The sequence below is a fragment of the Macrobrachium rosenbergii genome, chromosome 21, assembly GCF_040412425.1.
Source record: "Macrobrachium rosenbergii isolate ZJJX-2024 chromosome 21, ASM4041242v1, whole genome shotgun sequence".
Classification (NCBI taxonomy): domain Eukaryota; kingdom Metazoa; phylum Arthropoda; class Malacostraca; order Decapoda; family Palaemonidae; genus Macrobrachium; species Macrobrachium rosenbergii.
The window spans coordinates 21989535-22006057 of record NC_089761.1 but is presented as its reverse complement, the minus strand read 5'-3'; the positions used below and the strand labels follow the sequence as shown (position 1 = coordinate 22006057).

Sequence of the window (16523 nt, the reverse complement as noted above, 5' to 3'; positions counted from 1 at the left end):
CTAGTGTATATGAAATAAATTGGATTAATCTTTTAGAGAATCATACTGGTATTTTTTCTCTTTTCAGGTAATCCAATACAGAATAGTAACTTTCAAGTCCTCCTCCCTTGTGTAACGGCTGTAATAAACTGGGCTGATGCAGCGGAAAGAGCCAACTTTTCAGTGTTTGCCAGCATCAAAGAGGAGACTTCAGACCTTGATACGGCTCTAGAAGGAAGTGTAGAAAAGGAGGTAAAACCTCAGTCTGTCTCAATGCCATTGGAGGTTGGTTGTTTCTTGAGAAATCAAGCTTGTTTGTCAGTAGCTTGGAATTTGGTTATGTATTTGATGGCTCTCAGTATATTGGTTGAGTTTTCAGTTGGTTTTCTAACTAACTTTGGTTATGTAACTGATGGGTCTCAGTATGTTAGTTGAGTTTTCAATTGGTTTTCTAACTAACTTGGGTTTTCTGTTCCTTTTAATTTGTGCTTGCTTAGATTTGGATTGGTTGTACTTCAAGTGACATATCCTTGATGGTACTGAAGGTTTTGACCCTTACTTTTGCTGGTACTTTCATTATTTGAGTATTCCTTACTATGTTTTCATAACAGCGTTATGTGTAGATTTCGATTAAAAAAATATTAAAACTTGTGGAAGGTTACATAATGATACTTCTTTATAAATGGAGCAAGATGTTACTGCAACTCTTGAAGTTCAGTATTTTAGCACTTGGAGTATAACATCATTTTACACTACTGTTTTTCCTCATTCAGAGGATGTGCAAATTAGTCTGCTATACAATATTTGATTTTAGTAAGGTGTTTTGGTTCTATAATCTTTACTGGCATTAAGTCTTCACCAGATTTATTTGACAATACCTTCAGAAGTTTTGCTGTCATGTTTTTAGGAACTTTCATTTTGTTTGAGTTGTAGTTCAGAGAGATTAGTTTTAAGAAAATGTTCCAGAAAGAATTAAAGTTATGTAATGACTTGAAAAATTAATCAGTAACAGTTGTACTAATAGTAATTTTTGCTGTCTTGAGTTGTATGTCAGATTGTCTGCATGATTTTCCAAACTTTTTGACATGCCTGTACAGGAAGCTAATCTTGATCTTATTGTTGTTTGAGCTCACTACTTTCTTGAAAGCTCTAACATATATCTCCCCCTCCATGTCAGTTTTGCTTGTGGTGGATTTAGTTGAAAATAATTCTTCTGTATCTTATATGTTTTTTCTGAAACTAATGTCATAAGACATTTATGAGGCAATAATGTTATAACTATAGATGACCTTTCATCATAATTTCCTGTAAGTGAACATCGAATTGCAAGGTTCATACTTTTTTCACAGTTAGTACTTCTCTATTGTCATGTATGAGCTGCATTGTTCAACTGTTTAAGAATAACTCTTACTGTTATTGTAATAAATACTATTACTGTATGCATTCTGGTGGTTCAGCATTGATTAAAGGCACTAATATCTGCTGCTACAGTGTATGCTTTGTTGGGAGGAAGACACTTTTTCATAACACAAAACTAGTTTCCTCATGCTAGCCCATCAGTCATATATTATTATCATTTGCTATCTTGAGTGCCTCCAGACTCAAGACTTTTGTCTACCAGACAAGTGTGGTCATTCATGTATGTTCCACATAGGTACCTATCCCTATAGTCAGGATGCAAAGCGGCAAAATTCAAAGGATTTGGAGATGGGAAATCAGTATATGATTGATGGGTTTGTATGAAAAAAAATAGTTTTCTTGTTTTAAACCGTTTGTTTCATTGTGTCCCCATCAGTCATATATTGCCCTAAATTTAATTTTAGATGCAAAACTAAGATATGAGCGTCCCAGGTTATTTGCTAGTATCAAAGGATTCAAAAGAGCATTTGGGTGCTTTGTGAATTAGAAATCAAGGCTCAAATAACTCAGAGGTTACATAGAATAGCTGAAAGCCCATAGAGTTTGAAAGAAGATGCTTCTACCTGTAAGATATTCTGATGTTCAGTTTTGACAACCACAAAACATTCAAGGAAGCAGTAGAAGCTGATAATACAAGAAGGCTAGATGGAAGCTAAGAACCCTTGGAGACCTTCATCTCTTAAAACCATTATTGATTAGATGAATGTTAATTACAGAGTAGAAGATAAAAGACTTTCCAACATCCAAAGTCTTTCTCCATGGACGAAACTTAACTCACCATGACTACTTGGCCTGAGAACAAATCCACCAATTTAAGTGTAACGTCCCTTTGGTAAAACTTTTCAGAAGTAGACTGATACTGCGAGGTGCTTAGTCCCAAACCTGAAGGTATATCCATGTTTGAGCTAATAAAATAGGGAAAACTCACATTTGTTGAACTCTCATCATGTTATTGAGAATACTAAACCCATTTGACTGGTAATATATTCAGGTCAGTAGGGACCCATGTGTATGATCATTTGAAGTAGTGAGATAGGTGTTTTGGGCTTCCGACCATGAATATGGATGCAAAGTTGCAATACATTGCAAGCAAATTGCTGCATTTCAATTTTACAATCATATTTGTGATTACTGGTGCAGTATAATTCATTATATAATTTTGAAGGAAAATTTTGATGGGTAACAGTCAGAGTACGAATGGAGCAGTTGGGTTGATCAAGGGGTATCAGGGCAAACAAACGGTGAGCAGGCAGAGTTGAGCGGGTAGGACTGTCATCGGGCAGAACAGGCATGGAAGGGGCAGGTATAGAAGCGGATTAAATGCAGTGGTGGCCAGATAAGTCGTTAGACTCTGGTTAAGGAGCGGGGTTGGGGGGAGGACGTTGGGGGCCTGTTATGGCCACTTCACTCCATCCCTTAATATCACAGAAGATGAAGACTAGTTCGCCAACAAGTAAACAGAACAGGTCTGCAGCAACGTTCTTCTCCCAGCTTGATCTGTATGTCCTTTTAACATGAAGTAACTGCTGATCAGTCAGCCATCCATGACATGTCTCAAAACTGATAGAAGAGATAGATTACTGGCCACTACAGGTGCTGCATAGTAGGTTAGGGCTCTTGTTGGGCAAGGACATGACGGTACAACAGGGCTTACCTAGAATATTTTGACATGTTTGCTGCGCCATACTTGAACAGTATACTCTACAGTAAAAATACGCTACACAAAAGAAAATAGCACAAATATCACAGACCACAAAATTTAACCATGAAACCACACAAAAAATTGAGTACACTGAATAAAACAAATTGTAAAGTAAATGCATAACAGTTATAGGCTGGATACAGATGTAATGGATATCTATCTAAGAAAAAACAAGTGTTAAATAGTAGGAGGGTAGTTTTTGATACCATTGGATCCATTTGGCATGCTTGTGAACCATTGCTTTTCTTCTGTTTAGTAAACAAAAGACCTACTGTAGGCCTGAAAAAATATGAGAGTGCAAATGAAGTTGTATATCGTTGATGGGGTTGTGATGAAACTTTCAATTGATATAGGTATTAAAGTTTCTTCTCTAATTGACGGCAAGTTTAGAAGAAAACTTTAAAACTTGCTTTTTTATTCTTTCTGGAAAATTCTGTCTTGATGTTTGAACTATCTCAAGTATGATATTTATTCGTGTGCTACTAGACTATAAAAAAGGCACGTGAAAAATAGCATGCTCTCCTTACCTGTAAGCAGAAATTGTAGAAGGTATATTCTTTGAGATATCTCTTTTTGGCCTTTGGTTTTTATTGTAACTAGATTGTATTGATTTTCTATAAGATGGGCAAGTGACATTCATGGGGTGGAAATGTCACATTTTTTGCAGTTGGTGATAAGGACTAATACTCATTAAAATGTATAGGTTGGATTACTACTCATGAAAAATGAGTTAACAGCTAATCTCAGGTTGTTGAAAATTTTGTAAATGTGTTGGTACTTTCAAAGTGTTTGAACTTGGGATCTTAAGACTGGAAATATTGGATGCTTCTGGTAACTATCATTTTTGTAGTTTCTCATTGATGCTTTGTGCTGCACTCTCTTGTTTATGAAAATAATTTGGTAACATTTATTAAAATTTATTGCATTTAAAGTGAAGAGTAATGTGTTTCAGTATCATGGTGTTAAAATGTTTCAGATCATCATCATGGAAGTAGCTTTGTCAAATACAATACCTGTGAGTGAATGCCGTTTTTTAATTCTGGCTCTACTCTTTTAGGATGAAATTGACATGGAGTTGTCTTCAGTCCCTGCCGATGGTTCTTCTAATATAGAAGGAGCTGTAAAGGTGCAAAGCAACCCTAAAGCTAATCTACATCTCCTCCTGTCTAGACAGGTATGTTTTGCTTGCTGCATTGTATTGGTGGTGGAATACATCAGATAATGATAGTTCCCAGGAAAAGTTTAGTTTCCAGTAATATTGAGTACTTTATACAGGACAATTGTTTGTTCCTACAAAAATACAAACCATAAGTTTTTATGTAAGAGTATTTCTTATTGTGAGCTTGAATCAGTAGTTGAAACTGCATAACAAGGACCTCATGCTATCTGCTAAGATGGAACTTATGTTTTTGTTTTTAGTGTTTGTTTACCATGGAGAAACAGTGTGGAGAGCATGAACAGGTGTATGTAGCCCTGCGTACCCTCTTGTTTAGGTGGATCCCTGCTGTTACTATTCCTTTGAAAGGGTAGAACCTGCAGCTGTCGACCTCTCCCTGCTCCTTTCAAGTGCAAGCTGCTGTCTCAGCTGAGAAGTATAGTGATTGATATGCTTTCCATCACCATGTTGACTACTATCATCTGCTGTTGCTGCACCTGCGAGGGACTCATCACTTTAGTCTCCATTAGCAGTCATGCTTCCCACAGGAGATGCTCTATGGCATCAACCAGGGCTATTGCTCCTGCAGAGGAGAGTAGGACACAGGCCAGGGGGAAAGAAAAGAATTGTAAGCACATTTCTTCCTCCTCCTCCTCCTCATTGTCAAGCTCCTCTTTTCATCTTGTAGGAAGAAGAGAATTCCTTGAAGACCCTTTACAGGAAGTTCCGTAGAGCTTCAAGTGAGCGCCTTTCCCAGGCTTAGGGAGGCAGTGGCATTCGCCAATCTCTGAGTGTAACTCCACCATAGGTAGGGCTGACATGGGCCTGACTGAGTGAGCTTGGTTGCCGGGGTTGACCCGCTATTAGACAGGAATGCTTGCTACCCGTGTTCTGCCAGACGCATGTGTGGTAGAGCCAGTGCTGACTTTGTGCCTAGTGTGTGGACGGCTCCAGGACCATGTGATACAGGTAGGGGTTTTTGAATGACAGGGCTCATGGGTACATGGACGATCTGTTTGTGTGATTGTGCTACACTCAAGCTACTCATGATTTGCCAAGGGTCCCAGATTGCATGTGCACAAGAGCACCATGCCCACTGTTTTGTAGGTTCAGTTCTCACTGGACATAAGGGTCATTGTGGGACAATGACCACAACTTGGATGTTCCTTTTAAGGGTTGTCTGTGGCCCTGGGCACATTGACCATTACTGGTGTACTGATTGTATGCCATGGTCCCCTTAGCATGCACATGGAGAGTGCTTATGACTCTCAGACGCGCTTCCTAGCCCCTCGACCGCTAAACCCCTATCATCTTAACTTCTCAAAGTGAACTTGCTTAGATCATAGACCTCAGCTGATTGGTCTCTTATAATCGAAAGGAACCAGTAAGGGTCTTCGATGTATGGCACTCATTTGAATTACCCACGCCAAACCCCAACGATCATATGGCGTTCGACGACTCAGCAGTATCTATCTGTTCGTTACTCTCTGATCACAAAGACGTACAAACAACTAGCAGGGTTTTCTGTTATGTCTAAAACATAAATCTCTATATAGATTAGTTCATGTATATGCGTGAACACTGTTGTTTGGCCGGAATTTATTGATGCGTAGATAATTTTTTGTACGCCTGTTTGTGCATCTGTAAATAACTTCAGTGTACATGTGTTATATATATATCATTCAAACGGCCATTCTTTGTACTTTATTGTGCTGAACAGTAAAATGCAAAAATATCAATGTTTCTATATAATAATCATTGCTGTATATTTTCTTAGAAAAAAAAAAAAAAAAGATTGCCCATAATCCAACGACAATTGCTCAATTTTATTCTAACTATACATATATCTTTCTTTTGTGCACTTTAGGAAATTTATATTCATTTAATGCCACTTTATTTTTTTTCTATCTTTATCTTTCTTTAGGCAATACAAAATGTCAACATAAGTAGGTTGGAAAATTTGAAATTGCAATTCAGAAAAATTTGCATTTGTTCATGATGAGACTTACCTGCCAGATATATATATAGCTGTATTCTCCTTAAGGTCCGATACAGAATTTCTCAAATTTTCAAGCGTACACGAAAGTGGCCGTCAGGTGGTTAGTACTCATTCCCGCTGGGCCAAGCGGTATCAGGAACCATTCCCATTTTCTATTCAGATTTTTCTCTGTCGGACTGTCAACACCTGCTGGGTCAGTTCCTCCGCCTTTGATTTCGGAAATTTGTTGTCACTTAAGTATTTTGTTTTTGGTGATTCGACTGGATCTGTGACGGCATACGCTCTTTATGGACCGTTTTTATTTTGTCTTTGACTTTTCTTATAATTAAGATGTCACCTACACTCTAGCTTCTCCAGTATGTAGCAGGTGAATGTAAGGTGAGGCTATCAAGACTTTGATAGTTCCTCACTCTTTATGTATGATATGTAAGGGTGTTCAATGCTCTATGATAACGGTAAATGAATGTGTGGGATTGTCTGAGGGTGAGTGGAAGAAATATGGCCTATATGCTTAAATTGGAGTGATAGGCTGAGGAATCTTCCTCCTAGAGTGCATCCTTAGTTGGACAGTCAGGGTTTTCTCCTACTAGTAACCCTGTAGTAATTTATTACTAACCCTGGTTTATTGCTGCAGAAGGTAATTCCTGGCTCAGGAGTCAATCGTGTTCTTGAAACTAAAGTGAATGCAGATTCAAAGCGCATAGTAAGAAAAAAGCTGAGTGCCCTAGTGTTGTGGAGGGCGCCAGATCGCCCTATAATGCCTCTAGGCCTGGACCTCTGTGAACTCCAGGACCAGGGAGGGGCATGTCGAAGCCGCATGAGGAGTTACGGGGGCTTCCCACGATCTGCGTCCCTTCGGCAGGTCCTGATGACGCTACCCAGGCTGCCCGGGGATCGTGCTCCAGGCACGCATCCTGAAGGATTGCCGTCCTCCGACACGCCCTCCCCGCCACGGGGTTGACTCGGTTGACCCTCTTAAGAGAAGTTTAGAGGAGAGGACGCCCACGCCCTCTTCCTTCTAGGACGTTGTACTCTTCCCCTAAAGTTGCGTGGATATTCCTCCTGCAGAAGAGAATAAAAGTGTTTTTGAATGATCACTCTACTCGACCCCTGTCGCATTAAGGCAAGAGCTAGAGCTTCTTCCCCTGTGGAAGGAGTCTCGCCTCTTTCCTCCTTCTCTCAGGTTCATCCCTTCTCCCGAGAGAGTGCTTCTCCAGCGCGTAAGATTTTGTTGGGTTTGCAACAACAGCTGGATGCTCTCAAGAACCCTTCAAAGTCGAATCTGCCTGTTAAGAGTACAGACTTTCACCTTCGTCTCCTGCTTCGGGAATATACAGAGCGCCTATCGTCTAGAGAAGTGTTTAGTGGCTTCGGCCCGTCTTCCCGAGTTGAGTGTTGGCCTTTCTTTGTCTCACGCCGAGCGCGTCTTGCTCTTAAATGCGCTTCTCACGCTTCACGCCTCACCTTGGCGCCGGGCGCGCCACAACCATGACGTCAGCGCCACGCTGTAATCTCTTCTAGTACTTGCCACGGCCTCATCGCATCACGCCATGACGCGCTCCTTCGCCGCGTATAGCTTCAAGTCTTGTGTTGACGCCGCTCGAATTGTTCATCATGCCACAACTACCCGCAACATCTGATGTCCTTCTTATTTTAGCCAGTACTTACTTCGGGTAGTATATACTAAAAATTGGAACGATACAGAGAAAATTAGCATGGCTCCTGCGCAAAGGATGACACGCTAATCGTGAAGCGTTCCACATTTTTTATGTTTACTATAATCGACTGTAGTTGACGCCGTCTTCGTTCACGGGAGTTCCCGCCACGTATCGCGAATCGAACTACTTTCACCACTCCTCAAGACCCGCCAGCCGCGGGAAGAACATCCTCTTCGTCACAGCCTTTGTATGAAGAGAAACTTCTTCGCTCTTCTTCTTCCTCTGATTATCAGACTCTGGCTTTTTTCTTAAGGATCTGTTTCCTGAGACTTTCAACCTTCGCTCCTCTCCACCTTCGCAGTTGTCTTTGTCTTAAGGGGAGCGTTTGTGAAAAATCGGAAATAAAATTTTCTGGGATATTTTATATATGGCATCATATCCTATCAATTAATCTTCTCAGAAGTTTTATTTAAAAGTTAGCCACAGTTAGAAGTTATAAACAAAACAGTTACCTATCATAGTCAAATTACATTTTTCATATAATGTAATGATATTGTCGAAAATATCGGTGGTAATTTCCTTTTAGCTATGAAATAATATCTAATGCGATCTATGGCAACCTGTGGACATAGTAAATGCGATCAACGAAAGACAGGATTGCCATAGGGCAGTCAGTGGCAGTCAGTCAGTAACAGCTCAGAGCTTGACTAAGTAATACATGCGGACAGGCCAACCTCAGCCGTGTTTGACACCTTCCTTCATTTAGCGAGTTATATTACTTGGCAGGTCTATTTTTTTGGCTTTTCATTATGTCATAAAACATCAAACTGTAACGGCAAGCAAATAAATACACAGAGAAGCAAAAAATCGTTTTTCTCAAAACTAAAGTTATCATCTCCTTCATAACGCTTTGCACGATCTCAGATACAAAAAGTAAATGAAAGCTAAATGTTTGCATAACAAGGCTTCCATGGAAGCAACACAGACCCGCACCACGAGAGAGAGCTTTCCCGAAGAATGTCACTCAAGAGGAAAAGACTCCCTTCATCTCCAGACTCCCTTTGCAACCAGGCTTCATTTTTGCACAAGCCTGGAAAGAGTGAGGCAGACTTTGGTCCCTCTACTGTTAGAGAGAGGTTACTGACTCCCTTCCTGTCTCCTCTTTTGTTTTTGTTTCCCTAACTGCCTTCCTGTCAAACAGAAAATTGTTTGACCTGCCTGAACAGATGTTCGAACGAGAGCAGTGGAACAAATCTTGGACCTGTTCCCGGATTTTTACTTTTACAGATTGTTTCTAGTCGAAACTTTCAGTAGGCTGGAGACCACGTCTTGGACGTCAACAGGTCGAACAACTTGGTCCGAAGGAAAAGTTCAAGATGGAGACCTCGCAGTCAATACTGAGCCCTTCATCCCGGGATTGATGGTATCTGGATCTCCAAGATACTTATCTTCACGCCCAATTCATCCACGTTCGTGAAGTATCTCAGGTTGTCTTGGGGGCTAGACGTACCAGTTCAGGGCTCTCTGCTTTGGACTCTGCACAACGGCCATACCACGTTGAAAACACCGCTCTCGTCCGATCAGCGGGTTAGCAAAGTTAGGTCTGGCAGTACTTGGATGGTTGACCGCCTGGGAACACCAGATGCTGTTGGCGCTCGCATTTTGCTCGAGGTGTTTATCGCCTCATGAAAAAACGTTGCGATGCAGTTGCATCTGTCGCATCGTCAGGATCTCACTCTACTTGGACGACTGGTTGATTCTGAGCCGGCTTGCGGTATCTGGAGGACCTTCAGTTGACTCTGCAACCGCGTGAAGTCCCTGGGACTTCTGGTCTGTGGAGAAGTCGCAGCTGAGTCCCCTCACTGTCCATTGTGTCTGGGAATTCAGATCTATTCAGCGGCTTATAGCGTCTCCAAGTACTGCAAGAACGGCAACTTATGTCTGAAAAGTTTTGGCCTTCTTGAAAAAGGAAACATGCTAGGTGAAGGAAGGAATGGTTCTGGGGACAATTTCTCGCTGAGAAGTTTGTTTTCTGGGAGTCTGTATCTCAGGGCCTCTTCAGTTCTTTTTGTTGGAGAACTGACAAAGCAAGGGAAGACTTGAAAGAGGAATTGAGAATTCTTCCTTATATAAAGAGGATCTGTGGTGGTGTCGATCCAACGGAATTGCAGAAAGGGATCTCCCTCAAGCTTCTGAACCTCCCAACCTAGTGTTGTTGTTTTCCGACGGGTCACAACAGGTTGGGGGCAACACTAGAGAGAGAGGAAGTGTTAGGAACCTGAGAGAGAACAGGTGTCCTGGCACATCGATTTCAAAGATTTGGGCGGCTATCTTTAGTCACCAATTCTTCAGGTCCAAGTTTGCAATCGTGTAGTTCTAGCAACTCGGACAATACTACTTGTTCCCTGTTCAGCCTTGCAAGAGAGATTATTCTTGAGCCTGTGCTGTAAATACTTCGATTCTCACAAGTTTTGTTGCAGAGGTCGAAAATGTTGAAAGCAGACCTGCTCTGTTGAGCGCATCAACTCCTGCGAAGGAATGGACCTTCATCAGGAGGTTTGCAAGATTTTTGGAAATTTTGGGGTCGCCATCTTGTGGATATTTTCACCTACCTCAAGAAAACAGCGAGGCCCCCTCTATAAAGCTCATCTGTACTCGACCTGGGGCAGTTGCGATAGTTGCTCTTCCTGGGGATTGGACGTGAATAGATGTTTACGCCTTTTTCCCCCGTTCTAAATTCTGGGAGAAGTCATACGCAAGTTCAGCGGCCTCACAAGGGACGAGGATGACTCTCATCCCCACGTTTTTGGCCTTCGAACCACTGGTTCTCGGAGTTTCTCTGGCTGGTAGATCGTTCCGAGGACCCTTCACTATGAGAGCAGACCTGCTCCATACAAACCCACTTCACGAGATATCTTTGAATCTCCCCGCCTGAACCTGACTGCTTTCAGACTATCGAAACTTGGTCAGAGCGTAGGGTTTTTCTGGCCAGGTGGCACGGGCCATCACTAGAGCCAGAAGTTCTTCATCTAAAGGATATATCTAGCGGGTGAGCAACCTTCAAAGGTTGGTGTAGAAAGAAGGGCTTTTCCTCTTCCTCTATCAATGTGAGCCAGGTTACGGATTTTCTCCTTTACTTAAGAGAAAACTGATATAGCAGTTCCGACTATCAAGTGTTATCGGAGCATGCTTTCGATTGTATTCAGACACAGAGGATTAGCTTGTCTGACAATAAGGACTCCACGATCTTACGAAGCTCTTTCAAGACGCTCCAAGGTTCCTCAGCTGATTTCCCCTGCTTGGAACTTGGACGTAATGCTCAAGTTTTTGATGTTTAGTCCTTTGAGCCTCTCCCTTGCATCTCTTAAGGATGTTACTCGGCGGGCATTCCTCGCAAGAGAGTGAGAGAAAGTTCGAGCCATGTGGGCTTCAAGGAACACACAATGCTGTCTGTTCTTTAAGCCCTAAGTTCTGGCTAAGAAATGATAGGTCTTCTAACCCTGGCCTCAGACACTTTGAAATTAAAGGTTTAGCAGACTGTATTGGACAGTGAAACCTGAGGGAGTTCTATGTCCAGTTAGAGCTCTCCGTACTACTTTAAAAGAACACAGGACACTGTGGTCCATTGATGTTTTATGGTGTTCTGTGAGGCAACCAGTTGTGTCCTATGTCTAAGAATGCACTGCATTCTTCATTAGGGGCATTAAGGACTTTTACTCTAGTTGTGACGACTCCAACTTCGGTTGTTGAGAGTTAAGCTCACAGGTGAGGGCAGTTGCTACCTCATGGCGTTCAAGAAAATATGGTACTCAGTGACATTTTTAGTGCCACATTTTGGCGAGTCAATTCGGTGTTTGCCCCACACTCTTGGCAAGATGTTTAGGTAGCATACCTAAAATTGCTTTCTTCGCTGGGACCATACATTGCTGCTTCAGCAACCTTGGGACAAGGGCAACTCTGATCCTATCCCCTTTTTAATTGTGTTTTTTGTGGTTGTTGGGTCGACTACTGGAGGCAGTCTTCCCAATCCTTTGCAACCAACGCTTAGGTGTTGGTTAGGTGGTTAGTAATGCTCTTTGTCCTCTTTTGTATGGGCTATGATCTAGTCACATTGTGGTCACGCCCCCGTTGACAGATCATCTAGAAGTCGCCAGCTATATAGGTCACTACCTGCTGGGGTCTCTAGTAAAGCAGAAGCAGACTAGAGTGACAGTAACCACTCAGTCAGCTACGCTATCAGATAAGGGACCAAAATAATTTTACCAATAATTGGTTTTTTCCTAATTCTTGGCTGTCTCTACCCCCTCCAAAGGTGGTATTCAGCTATATATATATCTGGCAGGTAAGTCTCATGAACAAAATGATATTTTAATGATAAAATAAAGTTTGTTCATACTTACCTGGGCAGATATATATTTATATTGCCCTCCCTCCTCCCCTCAGGAGACAGTGGCGTTAGAAAATCTGAATAGAAAATGGGAATGGTTCCTGATACCTTCTCCCAGCGGCGGAATGGGTACTAACCACCTGACCGGCCCTACATGTGCACCGCGAAATTTGAAATTCTGTCGACCTTCGAGAATACAGCTATATATATATCTGCCAGGTAAGTATGAACAAACTTTATTTTATCATTAAAATATCATTTTTTAATCGGTAACAGCTAATTAGCAAACATATTTATAGCAAAATGATTGCTTCCACGTGAAAGTTCAAACATTTCCACACAATTTACATATAAAATAAACTCCTTAAACCTAATTATTATATTTTTCATGATTTAAAAAAAGTATCTACGATTTTCCTTAAAAATTTTACATTCATCACATCTTTTTTATTATTTCTAAGCCTTGCAAAGATTTTCTGATTGCTTTAGGAAAAAATTCAATCATTTGCCGACATCATAAAACAAACCAGAAGCGTATATCAGATATAGTTTGGACGTATAGTTTTTACAAAGGAAATTTTCCGCCGAGCCCCACTTTTCCCTCCGCGGCATAAGTCATGTACTGGGTAGCGCTATAGGAACCCCCGTAAGTGAGAGAGGGTTAATGGAGTGCCAGAAATATCAGCAACGAAGAAACTTATATTTTAAAAACCATACAATGAAAGAAATTGTAATTGAAAGTGAAAAATTTCCTCTAGAAGCAATTTTAGAATTTTTACAACACTGCAATTTTATGCTGAAGGGAAAGTTGCTTTACCCCCTGACAACAAGTTAACTACCCTCTTACCTAGCTTCACCTACCACTGCCAGCTTGTGCTGAGGAATCCGCTTGCCTAAAAGGGTTTGTTTTATAAACCTTGGAAAAATACAAATTTTAAAATTTATATTATTGTTTGATTAATATTATTTTAAATTAGTTTAATGAGACTGTTGCATCACGTTTTTAGACTTTCTTAGGTCTCGCCAGAAGGATTCATTCTTAAATAAAACATGGAACTTGAACTAGGTAAATTAAAGAAGTTAAACCCCGAAATAGGAAGAGACTTGAAGGGAATTGATGAAAAGTAAAGTGAGAAAGTAATGAGCTAGAGCTGAAGTGATGCTGAAAAAACCCTTAGTACTGTACCATCAAGTGTGCCATGCAAAGCACACAAAGTGGTAGCTCACAAAATGGATCAGTTGAAAATAAGATTTGCTTTACTGGGATGGATGTCAGTATTGGATCTCTATTTTTATATTAAAACTATTTTATTATAAAAATGTCATTTTTGATTAACCAGATGTTTCTGATAATTGATTAGTGAAACACCAGGTATTTTGGAATCTGGATGTTAAATAAAATAACTGAATCTTTTGTCTTTTTCCTTATTTCAGGCTAAATTTATGGAAGGTGTTAAAGAAGTGTACACACCTCAGTTCTTAGCAGCTGTGTCTCAGTTGTGTCATATGGATACCAACCTTGGAGAGTGGGTGTGGCTACAGTTTTTCCCAAGGCTTTGGAAAATTTTATCAGAAAAGCAGCAACAGGTCAGTATGGTTGGCACCTCCGAGTTTGTTTTCACTTATGGTGTACTGAAGGGGTTGAAGACTCTAATGTAGAAGTTTTGAGATGAGTAATGAAAAGCAGAAACTGAAATTGGTGATGTTAGGTTACCAGACTGTAATGTAATGTAAGAGTGGTAATGCCAGCAGCTTTATAGTATCCTCTGACCTGCATGAAGGTGCTACTATTTTTAAGTGCTTTATACCAGTTTAAATTGTTTCGTACAAACCCCATCAATGCTAATTGCTGCCACAGCCATTACTTGTTCATGAAAAATAACTTTTATCAGTATAAGCAGTGAAAGTTTGTTGATTTACATGGAAAGTTATCAGTTACCTCAGTATCTCCATACTGTTAAATGAAGGCTTCTTTCTTCACCTGTATCTGCATGGGAGACTGTCAGTTTCTATGATTGTTATTTGGCAGCTGTTGCACAAATTCTTGAACCTATCATTGTTAATGTAACTACAGCCTTGAAAATAATTGTTGTGGCTACTTTCAAGGATCTTAAACTATTGTTTCAACACTTAGAGAAAGGATTTTCTTGTAGGAATGTTCAGCCACCAATTTGGGATCTTTCCTTACCAAGTTGTCCTTTGAATCTCTGAATAATGCCTCCTGCAGACTGCTTTACTTGAGGAAAGCATTTTTTAGGGCTTTCGTTTCCTCCAGACGAATGAATTGCATGCTCCTTTAGGCAGTGTCATCCATACCAAAGATTAGTTATCCATTATTCCATTGGTCTTTCCTTATCTCCCAGTTTTAATACAAAGAGTCACCAGTCTGAGGGGCATCCTACTATTTGGCATTATTACCCAATAACTGAGAATCTTAGATTAAACAATTCCAGGCTCTTTGTTTCTACAGATCAGGACAGAAAGTTGTCTCAAATGCAATCTCATAGGGGCTTCAACAAATGAATAATTTGTTTTTGAGTATTTGAGGAGAGTGTCTCAAGTAAATGTGACAGTTCACAAAAAGAGAGTCCTTTTGACTGTGTTGCATTGAAAATGAATATCATGATTTCAGCCAACCTAAGAGGAGAGACTTGGAAATGTTGCTTTTTGATATTATTGATTTTATACTAAAAGAAGATGAACCCAATTCATATGGGACAAGCCCAAAGGGGTCATTGACTTGAAATTTAAGCAGCTTCCAGAAAATATGGTGTTCATTTGAAAGAAGTAACAGAAGGTAATAGGAAGTACAGAAATAAGAAATCAGTTATTAGAAAAGGAAAAATAACAAAGAAATTTCGCTTGAACCTTTGAGGTTCTAATTGCACAACATCCTCAGGGAGACTGTTCCACAGTTCAACAGTGTAAGGAACAAAGGACCTCTGGAACTGACAGCAAGGCACATTTACTGCATATTGATGCTGCTGTTAAAAGCAAATCTCATTGCTCTTGGCAGGAGAAAAGGATCAGGGATCAATTGTGAATGTGAGAGATCTCTGTTAAAATAGAACTTATGAAAAATTGACAAACAAGAGGTCATCCTTTGATGGTCCAAGTCATAACTGCCAATGTTAGGAAAGAGAAACCTACCACCATGAACCACTCTAACTAAAAGATAAATCTCTGGCAGAAACAGACATCCATACCGGAGAACAGTATTCTAGTAAAGAAAGGACAAATGACCTAGAACAGGATGCATTGATTTTATTGCTGATATAATTATATGAGGCCTTAACATACAACATTTAACTTGTGCAGCATTTTCTGACACTTATATTGGATGTTTCTCAAAATTAAATGAGTTGAAAGTTACACCAAGTATAGTTAAAGCTTCAGACTCATGCAGCAGAGTCCCATCCACTTGAAGGGGATGTTGTAGAAAATCAGTATTAGGTCAACTAATCAATAGTGTTTTTGTTTTACTAGAGTTCAGCCTCATACCCCACAGACTACAACATTCACTAATCCACTCCATTGCACAACATGAGACTAAGGACAGCATCATTTCTCATAAGTGGAGACTTTACTACACCCAAAAGTGTTACTGTACAATATTGGTTTTCTAGGCCAATAACCATATCACTTGCATATGCTAAAAATAACAGCGGACCAAAAACACTACCCTGTGAACTCCAGACACAACAGGTCGTGGTTTGCTAAAGACCCCATCAACAGCAACTTGCTGCTGCATACCTGCAAGGATATCCTGAGGTAATATTAAAAAATATCCAAGCATCCAAGGTTCTGAAGTTTATAAATAAGTGCTGTATGATTTACTAAATCGACAACATCAAAAAGTCTATCTGAATTCATCTACACACAAAACCCTTATCATGGTTCTCTTGCAAATGGCATGTCAAATCTGAAAGAGCATAGGAGGTACTTAACTGCTTCATACATGCACATTGTCAACAGCTAATAACCCTGTGGTGTCCACATACTTGTAAAGAGGTTAAAAATAAGTTCTATTTTGAATTATGGGTTTACAAATAAACTAATTTAACTTAGCTTCATAAAAAAAATTTTTAACTTTTCTAATAGCCAAATTAAATTAGATTTAATTTTTTTGGAAACTGGGTTTAATACTAGATTGGTGACAGTATTGATAATTTTTGTTTTAATGGACAAAACTAGTGATAATTATGATTTCTCTTTTTAGTAGT

The 16523-nt window shown here is 40.1% G+C and overlaps 1 non-coding gene and 1 pseudogene across 1 annotated transcript; both read left to right on the top strand.

Moving 5' to 3' along the window:
• LOC136849803 (transformation/transcription domain-associated protein-like) overlaps nucleotides 1-16523 on the top strand; it is a 69799-nt pseudogene that overhangs the window by 30602 nt on the left and 22674 nt on the right.
• On the top strand, nucleotides 7918-8022 carry LOC136850288 (U6 spliceosomal RNA). Its single transcript, XR_010856598.1, has one exon. It is a non-coding gene; the product is annotated as a U6 spliceosomal RNA (small nuclear RNA).